The sequence below is a fragment of the Mercenaria mercenaria genome, chromosome 3 (assembly GCF_021730395.1).
Source record: "Mercenaria mercenaria strain notata chromosome 3, MADL_Memer_1, whole genome shotgun sequence".
Classification (NCBI taxonomy): Eukaryota; Metazoa; Mollusca; class Bivalvia; order Venerida; family Veneridae; genus Mercenaria; species Mercenaria mercenaria.
In genome coordinates this window covers 9,641,301-9,657,148 of record NC_069363.1, presented here as the reverse complement: position 1 = coordinate 9,657,148, position 15,848 = coordinate 9,641,301, and the positions used below count along the sequence as shown (strand labels likewise).

The 15,848-nt window shown below is 33.4% G+C and overlaps 1 protein-coding gene across 1 annotated transcript in view; it reads right to left on the bottom strand.

The window, feature by feature from the left end:
* The window catches only part of LOC123523670 (uncharacterized), an 80,903-nt gene extending 65,846 nt beyond the window's left edge, over window positions 1–15,057 (bottom strand). Inside the window, exon 1 of the mRNA XM_053537833.1 lies at window positions 14,918–15,057. The gene's annotated coding sequence lies outside the window, so the exon portion shown is untranslated. The remainder of the gene's footprint in view (window positions 1–14,917) is intronic.
* Between the last annotated feature and the right edge of the window lie 791 nt (window positions 15,058–15,848).

The window sequence follows — 15,848 nt, the reverse complement described above, 5'->3', positions numbered from 1 at the left end:
GATTATGGAACGCAGAAAAAAGCTGATACCCAAACTCAAAGCCGCCAAACGTGAAGGCAAATCAGCGTGGATCAGTTATGACACATTGTATGTCAACGGAGTTCCGGTGCGGGATAGGGCAGCAGATTAGGGGCGCGTTGAGGATGAACTCTCTATTTATTCTTGGAACATTATTGGTCTGAATCGTTTTAAACTTGAAGAGGAGGATTTTTTTAACTGTTTATCGAAACATGATATTATCTTTTTATACGAATCATGGGGGAACTCGAAGTCGGATTTTGATATTGATGGTTATAAATGTTATAATTTCTATAGAAAGTACCAGAATAGGAGGGCTAAAAGGAACAGTGGAGGCCTAGTGTTATATATTAAAAATTCTATTAGTAAAGGAGTTAAAATCGTTAAGAATCACCATGATACTATAATTTGGTTGCGGCTTGATAAAAATTTCTTCAATACAAAAAATGACATATACTTAGCAGGAATTTATATTTGGGTCGAAAATTCGCCAGCATTCAACATGATAACAGATGATTTTTTTGAACTGCTTCAATATGACATTCATGAATTTGAACCACGTGGTGACGTCATGATAGTTGGTGACTGGAATGCAAGGGTCGGAAATGGGGACAGAAGGGATTATATTGCTTATGATAGATCAGTGAATTTCATTGACAATGATGACTATTGTCCGGATACACCGATGGACCGTATATCAATGGACTCTGCGCACAACAATAACGGTATTAAGTTGCTTGATTTATGTAAATCTTGTTCGATGCGTATCGTTAATGGTAGACTTGGAAAAGACTTTTGTGTAGGCAATTATACTTATGCATGCCCTGCGGGGGCTAGTGTTATTGACTATTTGGTTGCGCACGAACGATGTTTTGGTACACTTGCGGATTTTTGCATTGAGCCTTTTTCCCATTTGTCTGATCATGCAGCTATCAACTTTTCGTTATATTGTAACACAAATACATTGAATAATAATGATAAGTATGAAAGAAAGAGTATAAAGTGGAATGACGAATTACGTAATCAGTTTCGTAACGGTATCATTTCAAAGCTTGCAGATTTCAATGCTATAACATTAAATACTGATTTTAACAACAGAGCTGCATTAAATGCTTGTGTTTCCGAATTTACGAATACTTTGCTTAGTGTAGCAGACCCTTTATTTACTAAAAATGTAACAGTGTCTAATCGGCCTAAAGTATCAAATAAATTGAGCAAACAGGCTGATTGGTTCGATAATGACTGTCAGATTGCAAAAAATAATTATTTGGCTGCAGTCAATCGATATAATTGCCATAAAACTGATGAAAATAGGTCTAATATGTGTACTTTAAAGGGCGTTTATAAGCGTCTTGTAAAATCTAAGAAAAGGCGTTATGAGTTTCAACGCATAAAAGATATTGAACGTTTGAGACATAGCAAACCTAAAGATTTTTGGAAATTTTTCAAAAGTAATAAGAAATCATCAGGTAACAATATTTCGCTTGATGTGTTTTATAACTATTTTTCGACACTGAATGATAATTTACCTAATTGTGTTAATAATGACGCTGAAACCTTTTGTAATAATCACGATTTTAATGTTGATGATTGTATTTTCGAAGAGTTAGATGTTCCGATTACGGTATCAGAAATTATGAAGGTCTTACATACTCTTAAAAAAAATAAGTCTTTTGCTGCTGATCAGTTACTAAATGAGTATTTTACTGAGACATCAGATATTTTAGCATCACATTTGGTTGATATTTTTAACGGTATATTGAATTCAGGACTTTTTCCTGATAGTTGGATGGAAGGCATAATTGTACCATTACATAAGAAAAACGATCCGGAATTAGCCAGTAACTATAGAGGTATTACATTAGTTAGTTGTTTTTCGAAAATATTTACAGGTATCCTTAACCAAAGAATTAATATCTGGATTGAAAGTAATAATATACTTAGTGATGCTCAGTTTGGATTTAGAAAGGGTCGTTCGACTGTTGATGCCATTTTTGTATTAAATGCGCTCATTCAAAAAGTTTTAAATAATAATGGCCGTCTTTCATGTGCTTTTATTGATTTTCAGAAAGCTTTTGATAGTATATATCATAATGGATTGTGGTTCAAATTATATAAACTAGGAATTGCTGGTAAAACTCTGCGTATTATTCGAGACATGTATTCTAAAGTTAAGTCCTGTATACGGGGGTGTAAGACGTATTCGGATTTTTTTGAATGTTCATTGGGCTTAAAACAAGGGGAAGTAATTTCGCCCGTTCTTTTTTCTCTTTTCCTAGAAGACATAGAGTTATCTTTGATTGACGGTGTCGACAACGGCTTCAATTTAGATGAGTTTACTTTTATTTTATTGTTGTTCGCCGATGACATGGTCATTATTGGTAAGAATCCTGAGGATTTACAAAATCGTTTAAATTTGTTAAAAGAATATTGTGTAAACTGGGGTTTACAAGTTAACCCAGATAAAAGTAAAATAGTTGTTTTTAGAAAGCGTGGGCCAGTTAGACGTAATGAAGTTTGGTATTATGACAATAAGACCCTCGGAGTCGTTGACAGTTATAACTACTTAGGAACAGTGTTTAATTATACTGGTACATTTCTATCAAATCAAGAAACAATTGCTGGAAAGGGTCTTAAAGCTATGAACGTTCTGCTAAATAATATTAGTAAATTATCTCTTAAACCTAGTACTATTTTGCAATTATTTGACTCATTTGTTACGTCAACATTATGCTATGCCAGTGAGATATGGGGTTTTGGTAAATCAAAACCAATTGAAAGAATTCATATGAAATTTTGTAAATTGCTTCTTCATGTAAAGACATCTACTTGTAATTATGGTATTTATAGCGAACTAGGCAGATACCCATTATATGTAAACAGATATGTACGTATTATAAAATACTGGTTGAAGGTTGTTAAGTCTGATAATATTTTTATACAAAGTTTATATTATTCTTTAGTAAGTGATATTGAAATGGGTAGAACGAATTGGGCATCTAACGTTAAACATTTATTGGATAGTTACGGGTTTTCGTATGTATGGATTAATCCAGATATTGTGGATCTTAATACGTTCCATATTGTATTCAAGAATAGAGTGATTGAAAACTTTGTACAAAATTGTTACAATGGTATTAACAATAGCAGATGCTTATGTTCATATAAGTTGTTTAAAACTACATTTGGATTTGAAAACTATTTAGATTTCTTATCACCTAAACTTAGAATTGCATTTTCTCGTCTTCGCCTTTCATCGCATCAATTAAGAATCGAATCTGGCCGTTATGGCGCTAACAGGGTTGAACATAACCAAAGATATTGTTTATTGTGTAATAGCGGCGATATAGAAGATGAGTACCATTTTATTATTAAATGTCCAGTATATGACACTATTAGGAAATTGTATATCAAGCCATATTATTATCGTCGACCTAGTGTATACAAGTTTAATCAACTAATGCATAATACTCAACGTTCAGCTTTATTGAAGCTTAGTAAATTTATTTATAACGCTTTCATATACGAAAAGGTCTTTCTGTAGCTATACAGTAGGAGTTTAATATAATATGCTATTGACATTACCTTCATGTTTACAAACATCATGATCTGCTGATGTATATAGTTTTATTTATATCTGTAGCCGGAGCTATGGTTACTTTGTCATGCAGTCGTACCAGTGCTGCATATATCCACTTAAGGTACCTCTCTTTTGTCATACTGCGGCATATATTAGCACTTTCTAGTTATTTACACTCTTCGTAACTATTCATGCCTTGTTGTTGTTTTTTTTCTACAAGGCATGTTTAGGTATTATGTATCCGTGCTTGTTCTCCGTTTGTCGTACGCGCCTGGTTATCCTTACATTTTCGTTTCGGTAAGGCCTATCGCATTTCTATATTTTCTTAGTTATTTTATATGTGAGTACCTATTAGTATCGCTAATCATTATTACTCGACATACTACTGCATTTGTATTCTGACACAGTATTATACTCGGCAACTTTATCAGCATAGCACCGAAAATGATAGTCACTTGTTTTGTCTTAATTATTTCACTGGTTACTTATCTAGGTGTATATCAATGCTAGTACTGTACCCATAGCTCCGACGACAACAATGTTCCATTTGCTTTGCATTCATATATTGTATACTGTAAGTAAATATCACATGTTACGGTTGCTATTTTAGTTCACCCTCTATAAGCACATGTATTTATTTCACTATCTGATTTTGTTCACCGTCCTTAGTGACACATAAATATACTCTATACTGATGCTATGTAACGAGAAACATTATATTGTTTAAGTTACTGGAAATAAAGAATATGTTCTGTTCTGTCTGTTGATAAAATTAATATCATGCGTATCTCTTTCCATATCAATTTTATTTAAGACGTAGAATAAAAATGTAAAATTGTTGGACAGAGCCTCCAATTTTATTATTTTATTCCTTATTTTTACTTTATTTATTCAGTAAATTTGATTAGAAAAGACACTGATCAAACAGCATCTATATCTGTGGGACTGACACATAATCAGGTTTGATAGTATCATTGTACTGAAGGAGCATTTACTAATAGGTTAATAATACGGACAATTTATCATGCTTACGTAATTCTGTATTTTCAAAGACATTTTAAAAATTTAGTTATATGCGCATATCAAATACATAATATTTCAGTATTGACGTCACAATTATTAATGGTTTGCTTTTGAGGCATTAAATGTGGTTTTGCAGTTTTCTTTTATGTAGGGTTTTGACACATGATGGGTGCGCGCTTAAAGGGTGCGTGAAATATAATGCAACTTGGAAAACCGGAATCTTTACTCTTTATCTGTAATTTTGTTTTCTCTCTCATTCCTAAATATAGTAACAATCATAGAAATACGATGAACCTGAAAGGTCGGTTATATTACGCATGTAGCTGATGGCGGGTTTTAGAAAGAAAATATTAACAGGATCTTAGTGTAAACTATGTAATTCTAGATACAGTAAGATTTCAAATGAATGACACACCGTCAACCTGGCTAGCAAGAGATACTACGCCGGTATGAAAACATTTTCGAGTTTCTGATTGGTTGTGTAAAACCTATGGGTTCTTTATTTTCTTTCTTTTAGACGCCATTTTGAAAACACGTATCAACAATGTGTGTTTAAATCTAGACCCCGCGGTACTAAGCTAAACACTTCTGGCATTTACAGTAACAATAATCAGAAACCATATTGATTGCATTTACCGTATTTCTGGTGGTGTTAGTCAGTTAGCATCCTGACACATTTTAGATTTAGAAATACCACTGAAGAGCATGACCTAACTTAAATATACATATTTAATTTGACATTCGTCATAATTGTATAGATTGAAAAATATCAATGTAATTCATTATTTATATTCTGTTTTAATTCTTACCTGTTGTGAGAAGTTATGTTTTAATGTGAATTTATCACCATTATGCAATATAGCTTTGATGAAAGTGTCATAAAAATGCAATCATAATTACACCATTACAGAAATAAAAGTAAAACGTGTAGTTATCTCTGTATTAGTTTAAATTTATACATTATATGTAGCTTTTATGGTAAATATTTACTGAAATATACCACATTAAAGCTTAGATAAACTGAACGATTCTGTTATAGACGAAGTTGCATGGTTTATGAGCTGGAAAAAGATTTCAGATCACTTAGATGAGACATATTCACTTTAACAAGTATAACATTACAATCCATATCAACAGAAAGTTTAACAAATATTTTATGAGGAAGACACCATTGGAAAAAAAAATCTTGGAAAATTTACGTGTCTTGGCACACTGATATGTGGAGCAATATTTTAGAGTACTGACTGTGCATATTAGGCCTTGAGCTGATAATACCCCTCCCCCACACTCCCCCTCTCTCCTCTAGGGATATTTCTACGCTATGATTTTCTTAAAGCATATGATATTCGGCCGTCTTGCATCGGGTTCTTTTTATGTTACAGCCTACTTTATACGTTTCCATTAATATTTTTTAGAAAATACTGATTGGCACTACATGTATCCATAAATGGTTTACTAGCTACACAATATGTCAATATACAAAGACAGAATGTACAGATATATATTTTTTAGGTAAAAGTACTTTACGTTATCAAATGTACGTTACCAAACATTGTGACTAAAATAGAAGATATAACTATGTGACTTTATATTTCATTTGAAGTGTATATATGTCAAAAGTGGTATAAAAAGAAGTTGTGGTTATAACAGATAAGAGCTTGACATACATCAGTTGTAAAATAATTCTAATTATTACGAAAACAATAAGCGGTAATGTATAGTAAAGAAGATAAAATAATATATTGTTGACTATTCGAGTTTTAAATTTATAATATTTAAAAAAAAATGTAAAAAAAGGATTGGTATATGGTAAAATATTTTGTTTAAACGGATATGCAACATGTACAAATTCCATAAATATGTATTATATATTTTAAAATATATAAATATATGACAAAATATAAATCTATATAACAAAAATTACTAATTACATAAAGTATATATAATTTTCTTCAAACTAAATTTACAAGATGAACAAACAAATCATTTTTCATGTAAAATGAAACTGATTTCATCGAGTGGAAAATGAAATGAAATGAAATGAAATAAATAAATGAATTACAAATGTGTGAAAAGATTGACAAAGAGTGATTGCTCAAACTTGTTTCATATATATGGCATCTTTGAATTATTCAATCAATGATAATGCTACAGTCCAGCATATCTTACAAACATCGGTAGATGCAAGTACAAAATATATTATAGTGACATGTAACTTGGCTATAGCTAAGAAGGCACATTCATTGGTACTGCAGACTATAGATGAACTTTGTAACATAATTGTTAGAATGGGTATGTTTCACACAATCTGCTCTATATCTGGGACTGTAGGAAAATTAATGAAGGGCAATGGTCTTGCAGAACTTGTAAATCAGGAGTTTGTGCTAGTGAATCACTTGATAAAGTATTACAAGGTAAACACTACAATCGCCCTAAATGTACATACGATTGTTATGGAAGTTCTTGAGCGGTTGCTTCTATGCATGTTTGAAGAGACAGAACCCCGCAAAGAAAGCATTTCAGAAGACACATTCCTAATATTACAGAAACGGGCTGAAAGTCCATGGACAGAAATAATAACTCTCCAGACTTTGAAGAGTATTTCAACAGACATCAGCAGTTCAACTCAGAAATGAGAAAGGGCATAATTGGTTTCAGTAGAAACTATGCTGCATGCTTCTGCTGGAGCATGACCCGTCATTACAAAGCCAGGTATATTTAAGAAACACTTCAGAATGCAGACATAAATAGAGAAGACCTGTCCAAACACAAAGAAGTTTAACATGCTTAGATACGTAGGAGTGAAGAAGAAATTAACAAGGTTATTATGGAAAGAATCCTTCACGAACCCATTTCAGGTTAAAAAAAGATGAACTTTACTTTGTATTCTTGCGAAAGCAGAAGTCGCTTATGACCTTAAGGCAACTGAAATAGGTGAAAAGACAATGGATGAATTTATCAAAAGAAGATTGATCGAAAAATCAGTTCCTTTCCATGACCCAATAAAGAGAAGAAAACTTAAAACATTTGCCACAGCTGAAGTTACAAGGAAAGTAACCAATTCTCAAAACAAAATACCACAGATAAGAGCAGAATGTAACGTGTATGAACAGTTGGTACTTTTAACTGTTCAGCACGACATATATCTAGAATTGACACTTTCATTTCTTCTAGGACCTGTCCCCTGGCCGTTATAGCTACTGCATATGGAATGCCAGTGAAAACAGACAATTTAAGTCAAAACTACTTCACTATGTAGAGGCTAACCAGCCGTCAAAAAGAAATGACGTTGTTTTGGTGTTTGACGGTAACGCCCTGCTGCAAAGCTTAGTAACCTATTCTTGCAATATTCCAAGACGTAGCCGAAACTGTTTCAGTCAACTACCAAAGACGCCTCGTGCCGATTTTGTAACTGATACAGTCCTCAGTCGATCAAATTATATGAGCGTCGAAGAACATGGATCTGCTCCAAAAGTCTTACTGTCAGGAGCGAAAACCAAAATATCACGTGACTGGAGAGCATTCATGTCAAATAGTCAAAACAAAACACAGTTGGTCAATCTTATTTTCGAACAAAGAAAATGTGATTCATATGCACCAAAGTTGAAGGGAAGACAACTGTACTTTGTCAATAGTGAAAAGTGTTATTTACTCACAAGTGAAGATGGGAACAAAGTTCAAGCTCAACCTTATGTACCTCTGTACTCTACACAGGAAGAAGCAGACACAAGAATAATATTCACTGCTTAGACATCAGTACTACTAGCACTACACGAAAGACGACAATCAAAGTTAGATACCCAGATACAGACATGTTTGTGTTATTGTTGATATCTTCAAAAATACGAAATACTGTTTTATTAACAGGCAAAAAGAGACACCTTTTAAATGCTCACAACATCTTTAAAAGCAAAGGAAAAAGAATCTGCTCAATTTTGCCTGCACTGTCTGACTGGTTGACACAACCAGTGCTTTTTTCACAGGGTAAGTAACACCACTCAGATTTGTAGAGAAAAAACAGGAGTATGTTGAAACATTAGCGGAAGTAGGTAATACACATCACTGTTCTGATGACCTCTTTACGGCATCGAAAATATTGTCTGTGTAATTTATGGATGCAAAGAATACAATAACAACAACAAAGTTATATATGGCATGTTTCTTGAAAAGTATCAAGTACGTGCTGGCAATGTCCTGAGTACATATAATGATATGGACATGAATCTATTGCCACTGTGCCACTTGTCACTTAAAATGCACATAACACGTTTGAGCTAGCAGTTGTTCATTTGGATTCATACTCATGAGAACTACCCAATTCTACCAAACGTAGATGAAAATGGATGGAAATTTAGATCAGAAAATTTGTTGGAATATGACTGGTGTTCTGATAATATAGTACCTCATGAACTAGCTGGAATTATTTGTGATACACTAGCAACATGTGACGAGGATGACTCTGATGATGACTATGAAGAAGTAGAGATGACCAATATAACTGACATCAATGTGACTATATATGAAACAGACAGCGATTATGACGACTTAGGTGACTGAAAATATCAAACTGTTAATAGTAGTAGATACAAAATTGCTTATTACAAGGTAGCGGAAGAATGATTACTTAGTATGCTACAACGTAATTATTTCTCAACTCTGATTTATGTGAATTGATTTGGTTAAGCAGATAAGCAGTTGTAAGCATGTATTTTTCAGTTACTAAAATACACACTCAGGAACGTATCGTAACGTAGGTTACAATGTCAGTGCTGTGCTACATGCATTTTTATATGAAACTAGTTCGAACTTGATAAAACACTCGCATTATCTAAGTCTAAACATCATTATAAGGATTACATAAACAATCTATTAACTGAGAAATAAAAAGATTATATCGTGAATTTTAATAGCGTATATTATAATGGTAACGTACTTGTTCTTAAAACTGTTGAACGATAAATTCTTAAATATATGTATATGAAAATACTATATTTTAGAGATATCTGATATTTTCTGACAATTAAACGTATTGAAATAATTGATATGAGTATTTTGTTAAAACAAATGGTAACGTAAATTACAAAATGTAATCCAAATGAATAGCTTTTTTTTGTAATCGCGTGGTAACGCTTGTATCAAGTTTGCAATGGGAATGATCTAACAAACTACCTTACTGAAAAATTGTTGAAAAAGACGTTAAACCCGAACACACACACAAACGCACACACGCACGCACGCACACACACACACACACACACCTTTCTGGTTAATTTGTTTAAAGGCATCTTTCCTACATAACTCAAAACATCAACATCAAAGAAAAATTAAATTTCAATACATACGTTGATCTAATAGTCCTCAAGATAGCAAAGTGAGACTCTTTATTCCTTTTATTCAAATGCTAATGTTTAAAAAGTATTTACACAGTATAACCAAACATGCTGCAATATTTTGTTTGAAGTATTTTTTACAGTCAGTAATCGGTAAGTGTTATTCGTGATGACAAGTAGACTAGCTGAATTTGCGGAGGTGGACATGTGAATAAATACAATGCATAATTCGTATTGAATAACGACGGAATATAAATAAACTTTAACGAGTCCCTGTAATTGTACACTGTAAGGTCGAATGAAAGACACTACTGTTTTGCACCCACATACAGATAATATTATAGTCATTTTTGAATTTTAAATACTTAGCTTGCATGTAGATTTACGCAACGATTTTGAAACTGTGGCCATTAGGCTAAAATATTGAAATAAATTGAGAAATCAAAACAATGACGTTTAATTCCATCTTCCCTTTTGGAGGAATCTCAAATATCATTTATTGTTTTGAAAGTTTATAGTTTCTATTACAATGAGCTGAACAACATTTTCAATGATCGGCGCCTGTGCATATGACAAATAATGTTTGTTATTTCCGGCCGCATGTCGGTATTGAATTCACCTTTACTTCCTGTAAATATCTGGGGTCATTTAACAGCTGATTAAAATTGTACATTTTGATTGGTGGATAATCAATTCCACAGGTTTTCGAATCGAATAGATAACATTTTCTTAAGGGGTGCGCAGGTGCTCTGAGCTGTATTATTAGAGGTACAATCCGTTGCAAGACTCCTGTGGAAATAGCTTACATCATAAACCTGAAACCCCTCGGTAGTTAATTCGACTACAAGCCTGCCAACTCTGCCACTCTGATACGGAGTGATTTACAGTCAACTCGTCCACATTTTGGTCAGTTCGTATACCTTGGCGATTTCAAGTTGGTCATTTCGTCCCCCACTTTTCGGCCCCTCCTTTTTAGTCTTATTTTTTGTCTAGGTTTCCTTGATTATAGTTAATATAATTATGATGTAAAATATGTGTTCTGTAAAATATTTTCTGCATAAAAAGTCATGAAAATTCTACTTTAAAAACTACATTTTGTTTTGCTTTGCAGAGTGCATGCACGTTTCATAGCTTAAATTGTGTATTAGCTAATGCGGTCGTGTATCTTTTTTAAAGATACTTCTTGTCTAGACTGCTGACGAAAACGTTTGGAACATGTTGGTCATCTCCCTTCATTTTTGATTTGGAATTTTATACCTTGTTAAAACAAACAAACAAAAATAAAAACAATAGACCGAATGGTAACCAAGAAGTAGAAAAAAATCTACAATGGTTATTGTGCCTGGAAGTTATCCTAACCCTTACCCTACTAAATTTCTATACTGAACTTGTCCATCTTTCAGTTTGGACAGTACAATTAACTGTTAAAAGGGATGCATACCAAACAGTTACTGACTGAATGACGAACAGTGCAGATCATGATCAGATATGCAGTCTGATCATGATCTGCACTGGTCGCAAAGGCAGAATCAATCAGCATGATAAGGGTTAAACCCTGTATAAACAGATATAGTCATTGGGTATCCGAAAACGTCTTTGCAATGGGATATAGAGAATCTGTCATTGGTCTTTGAATTTTGAATCGAGAAATACACTATAAGGAATGGAGAGAAAAGATAAGGGTACCTGATTTTTAACTATTTTACATAAATAATATGTATATATTCAGTGCACGAAGAAGTCCGTCACAGGAGTGTGGGATAACCCATGTGAGATAAGATTTTCCAGCATTTCTAAAAATAGAGATTTTTCTGTCCGATAAGTGAGAAAGATATTTATTATCAGGTATTAATGAATGTATCTATACGTTAACAGTAAAAGGGAGGTTATAATTGAGAAAACAGATAACTGTGTTTAATAATAGTCTGTTTTCACAATTAAGAGAACTTGGATATGTGTTTTGAGCATATTTCCTGAAATAAAAATCAGCAAAAAATGCTGATAGTACACTGTTGCTAAAATACGAACCTGTGTTGTAGTCAATTAGTTTCATTCAAATAGTACGACTACGTACTACAATATCGCAAATTAAGAATCTCAGACTCTTCTTTACAAATGACAAACATTTCGTCGCAACATTGCTAAATAAACACATATTTTATTACTAAGAACCAATGTAGTTAAATAGATTATTGTTAATATGAAAGACTAATCACAGTAAAGTTATTTATTAGAAAGAGATTTCATTAAACAAAATCTAACATCAACGCGGCATCAGTCTGAATTTGTACATGTGGTTAAATAAATGATTCTTTAATATGAAAGATTATTCACAGTAAAGTTACTACTAGAAAGAGATTTGATAAAACAAAATCTAACATCAACGCGGCATAAGTGCTCAGTTGTCGTGAAAATTAAGCAAAATTCAAACCTGTTTTATTTACTAGTTCAAATCAAACCGTTAATTTAAAACAAATTATAGACAATAGTTTTGGCTGTCGTTCGGCTAAATTCATTAATCCAAACAGATGTGTTTACTCTTGTACGGTTAGACCAGCTGTGGTTAAAGAGTATTTCAATTACATAAAGACGGTCAGACAATCTAACTCACGATTCTGTAACATTACTGACTTGTTCTCCACACGTAATTGACAGCTTCTCCACTTCCCCACATGAATCAGACATGCGTTGCTAATGACTGAAGTAACATTCTCTGTAGTCAAATCACCATGGGCAAAACACGCCGCGCCCGGGGATCAAACTCGCTTCCTCTTGATTTATAGAACTGAGCTTTTACTAGGTTCACCGGATGGGCTTGAATCACAGGAGAAATGACATACTTTAACTTTGTGTATTTAAAGTATCAATTGTCTTGCTCTTAGATTCACTGAATATTAAAAACGAAATCTACTTTTGACATAAACTGTAGGAGATGAATTATGCCTAAAAATATTATCCACCCTAAGAATCTGGCAATTACATTGGTGCACTACGACTGTAAACATAAATACCAATGACTTTGGTGTGCATTAGTCACCATGCATGGTGCAGTTCAATTCAAATTGGTAAACAAGATAGTTATATTTACCTGGTTACCATAAAAGTGGTTGAAATTGCAAATCTATCAGACAAAATCATTTCAGCCTCAAAAATCAAAATCTTATGTATATAATATAAATATACAAACTGAAGTACAGATATACTAAACAGGGTGTAATGTGTTTTGTGGTGTAAAATTTTGAATACTATTATTTACTTTATTTGCGGGGGTGTAAATATGAATAGCTACCATTCATTTGAATGCGTTTAATAATGTACCCGACATAAGTGGTTCTCTTTTCAGTACGTTTCTACTACGCGAACTTAATTATCTTTAATCAAGCATATCTTGCACAAGAAATAAACAGATATTTTGTCCGCCTATGTCCAAATAAAGGATGTGGGAAATGGGTATATATTCTGCAAAAAGGGTTACACACGCAATTTTGTCAGATGAAATTAGCCCGACAAATATTTGAAGCGGAAAGCTAGCTCTAGCAAATACAGTAAACAAAGCAAGAGCTTGATCTGCTTTCAGCTAAACATGCTAAACATAGTACAGAAACCCCTTCAACAGTATTTAAGCAGCAGATGTCAAAGGCTGGAATGCTAGCAAAACATACGAAAACTCTTCCAACGATAACAATAAATGAACCGTGCCATGAGAAAACCAACATAGTGGCTTTGCGACCAGCATGGATCCAGACCAGCCTGCGCATCCGCGCAGTCTGGTCAGGATCCATGCTGTTCGCTTTCATAGTCTATTGCAATTAGAGAAACCGTTAGCGAACAGCATGGATCCTGACCAGACAGCGCGGATGCGCAGGCTGGTCTGGATCCATGCTGGTCGCAAAGCCACTATGTTGGTTTTCTCATGGCATGGCTCAAATGGTGCCTAAATATTTTAAGTACATAATCGTATGTTTTAGGCTACAGAGGTATTTATGCTCGCTTTATAAATGCATGTCCAATTAGTGTGATGTCATTGCTAATAGCGCCATTTCAAACATAATAACGAAGAAAGAATAGAGCATAAAACGCATGCCAGGCACCGTTATATCTAGTCTTTTCACTGAGAAGTTATATGCAACATCCCCCATGTCTCCTAGCACTGTCTTAAGCGGGACCCCACGGTATTAATTGAACAGAAATAATACCAACATCAGAAAAAACAAAACGATACTTAAAAGGCTATTACTAGTATTAAGGTTAACTTAATCTTAAGCAGATGTTTTTCAAATATTCAACGCAACTAGACTCGGTTCGATTGGGGAATAATAATAGAAGATTCGGCATGACAGTCTATTAACGCATTGTAAATATTTTAGGAACCAAACGTTCTAAGAATCACGTGGCATCAAGTACAGACATAAGACATGGTGAGAACGTGCTGCATGCAGTCACAAAGTGAAATCAAAATACTGAGTGGTCACAATTAAGCCCCAATAAAATTCTTATGCAGGGTAGTGGATTAATACTTCGATATCAGGTTACATCGAACAGAAAATGATAAAAGTTTGATTGAAGAACCATCGGAAGGTAGTATGTTATATGTTTAACAGTTTAAAACTTTGTGGAATTTCTAATTCCACGAGATCTTCTTTTTCAAATCGTCTACTCATAATTCTTTTTTATCAACTTCCGGTTGGGTGTGGTATATCCGATTCTATTTATATATCTTTTCGAGGTACTATATGTTATCGACCTTTTGTATGTTGATGCCAGGGTTTCTTTTGGAATACTATATATATGTATAATAAAATGTCCTCATGACTTAACTGCTTAACATTCTTGTATAAACAATAAAAGAAACATTTTGTTTTAATACTTGCACAGACATTGCACATGACCGTTCATATTACCATATACTTGTTACATAACAAGCTTAATGACAAAACAGTAATCAAATTAAAGATGACTGACATACCTGGTTTATCATGAAGTATTAATTAAATCCAAAATAAGTTAAGAATATTTCACAAATCCAGTTTGTTGAATGAAAACGGAAAGGGCACGGTTGTTGATTTAGATATTGATGTTCATTCAAATGATAATTCATGCAACAATATTGACATTGTACAGTTTCCAACTCATCACTCGGATCAGTGACTTGTGGTAGGAGTTTTCATAATTCATCATCTAAATCTCATTAGACAGTTTGTATAGACATTTTGTACTACCTCTATTTGCTTACCCATAAGAATAATTTGTATGAATTGAAGACCTTTAAGATCATGTGTATGAAACAACTTTATTATAATACACATGCATTAAATATGTATAAAATGTAGAATTATTTCACCAACATTTTATGGTTGGCCTTTCAGATGTGCTCTATTTTTTGTAACATAAATATTATCTATAAAGTATTATTCTTTATCGTTTTAAATAGGTGAGTTTTTTCATTTTTTCATTTTCACAGATACCTATCGCAATATATACAGTCATTCGATTCTGCTTTGTATGAAATGCGTATTTTTCCATTATTTTTCATGTATATTCTACCCGAAAAACTTATTCATGGTATGTATGTGTGTGTGTATGTGCGCGTGCGTGCGTGCGTGCGTTTGGTGCGTTCGCGCGTGCGCGCTTTATTCCAAGAGTCACCTCTGTAACATCGGTACTTTCTCGGCGTTAGCTGAAAAACATGGATTTTGACCTAGATTCTGTAGTAATCGAGACACGAACAGGTGCGCGCTGAGAAGATAAACCACTTATTAAGTCCTAAATGACATTATCAGAAGGCACATATTAAATGAAACATATTTAGTAGTTTTGTTACCCTAAACTAAAATGATATATTCTAATTTGAAGTTTTTAGTAATTTATCATCGCAAGAGAAATCGAAAGTAAACTTC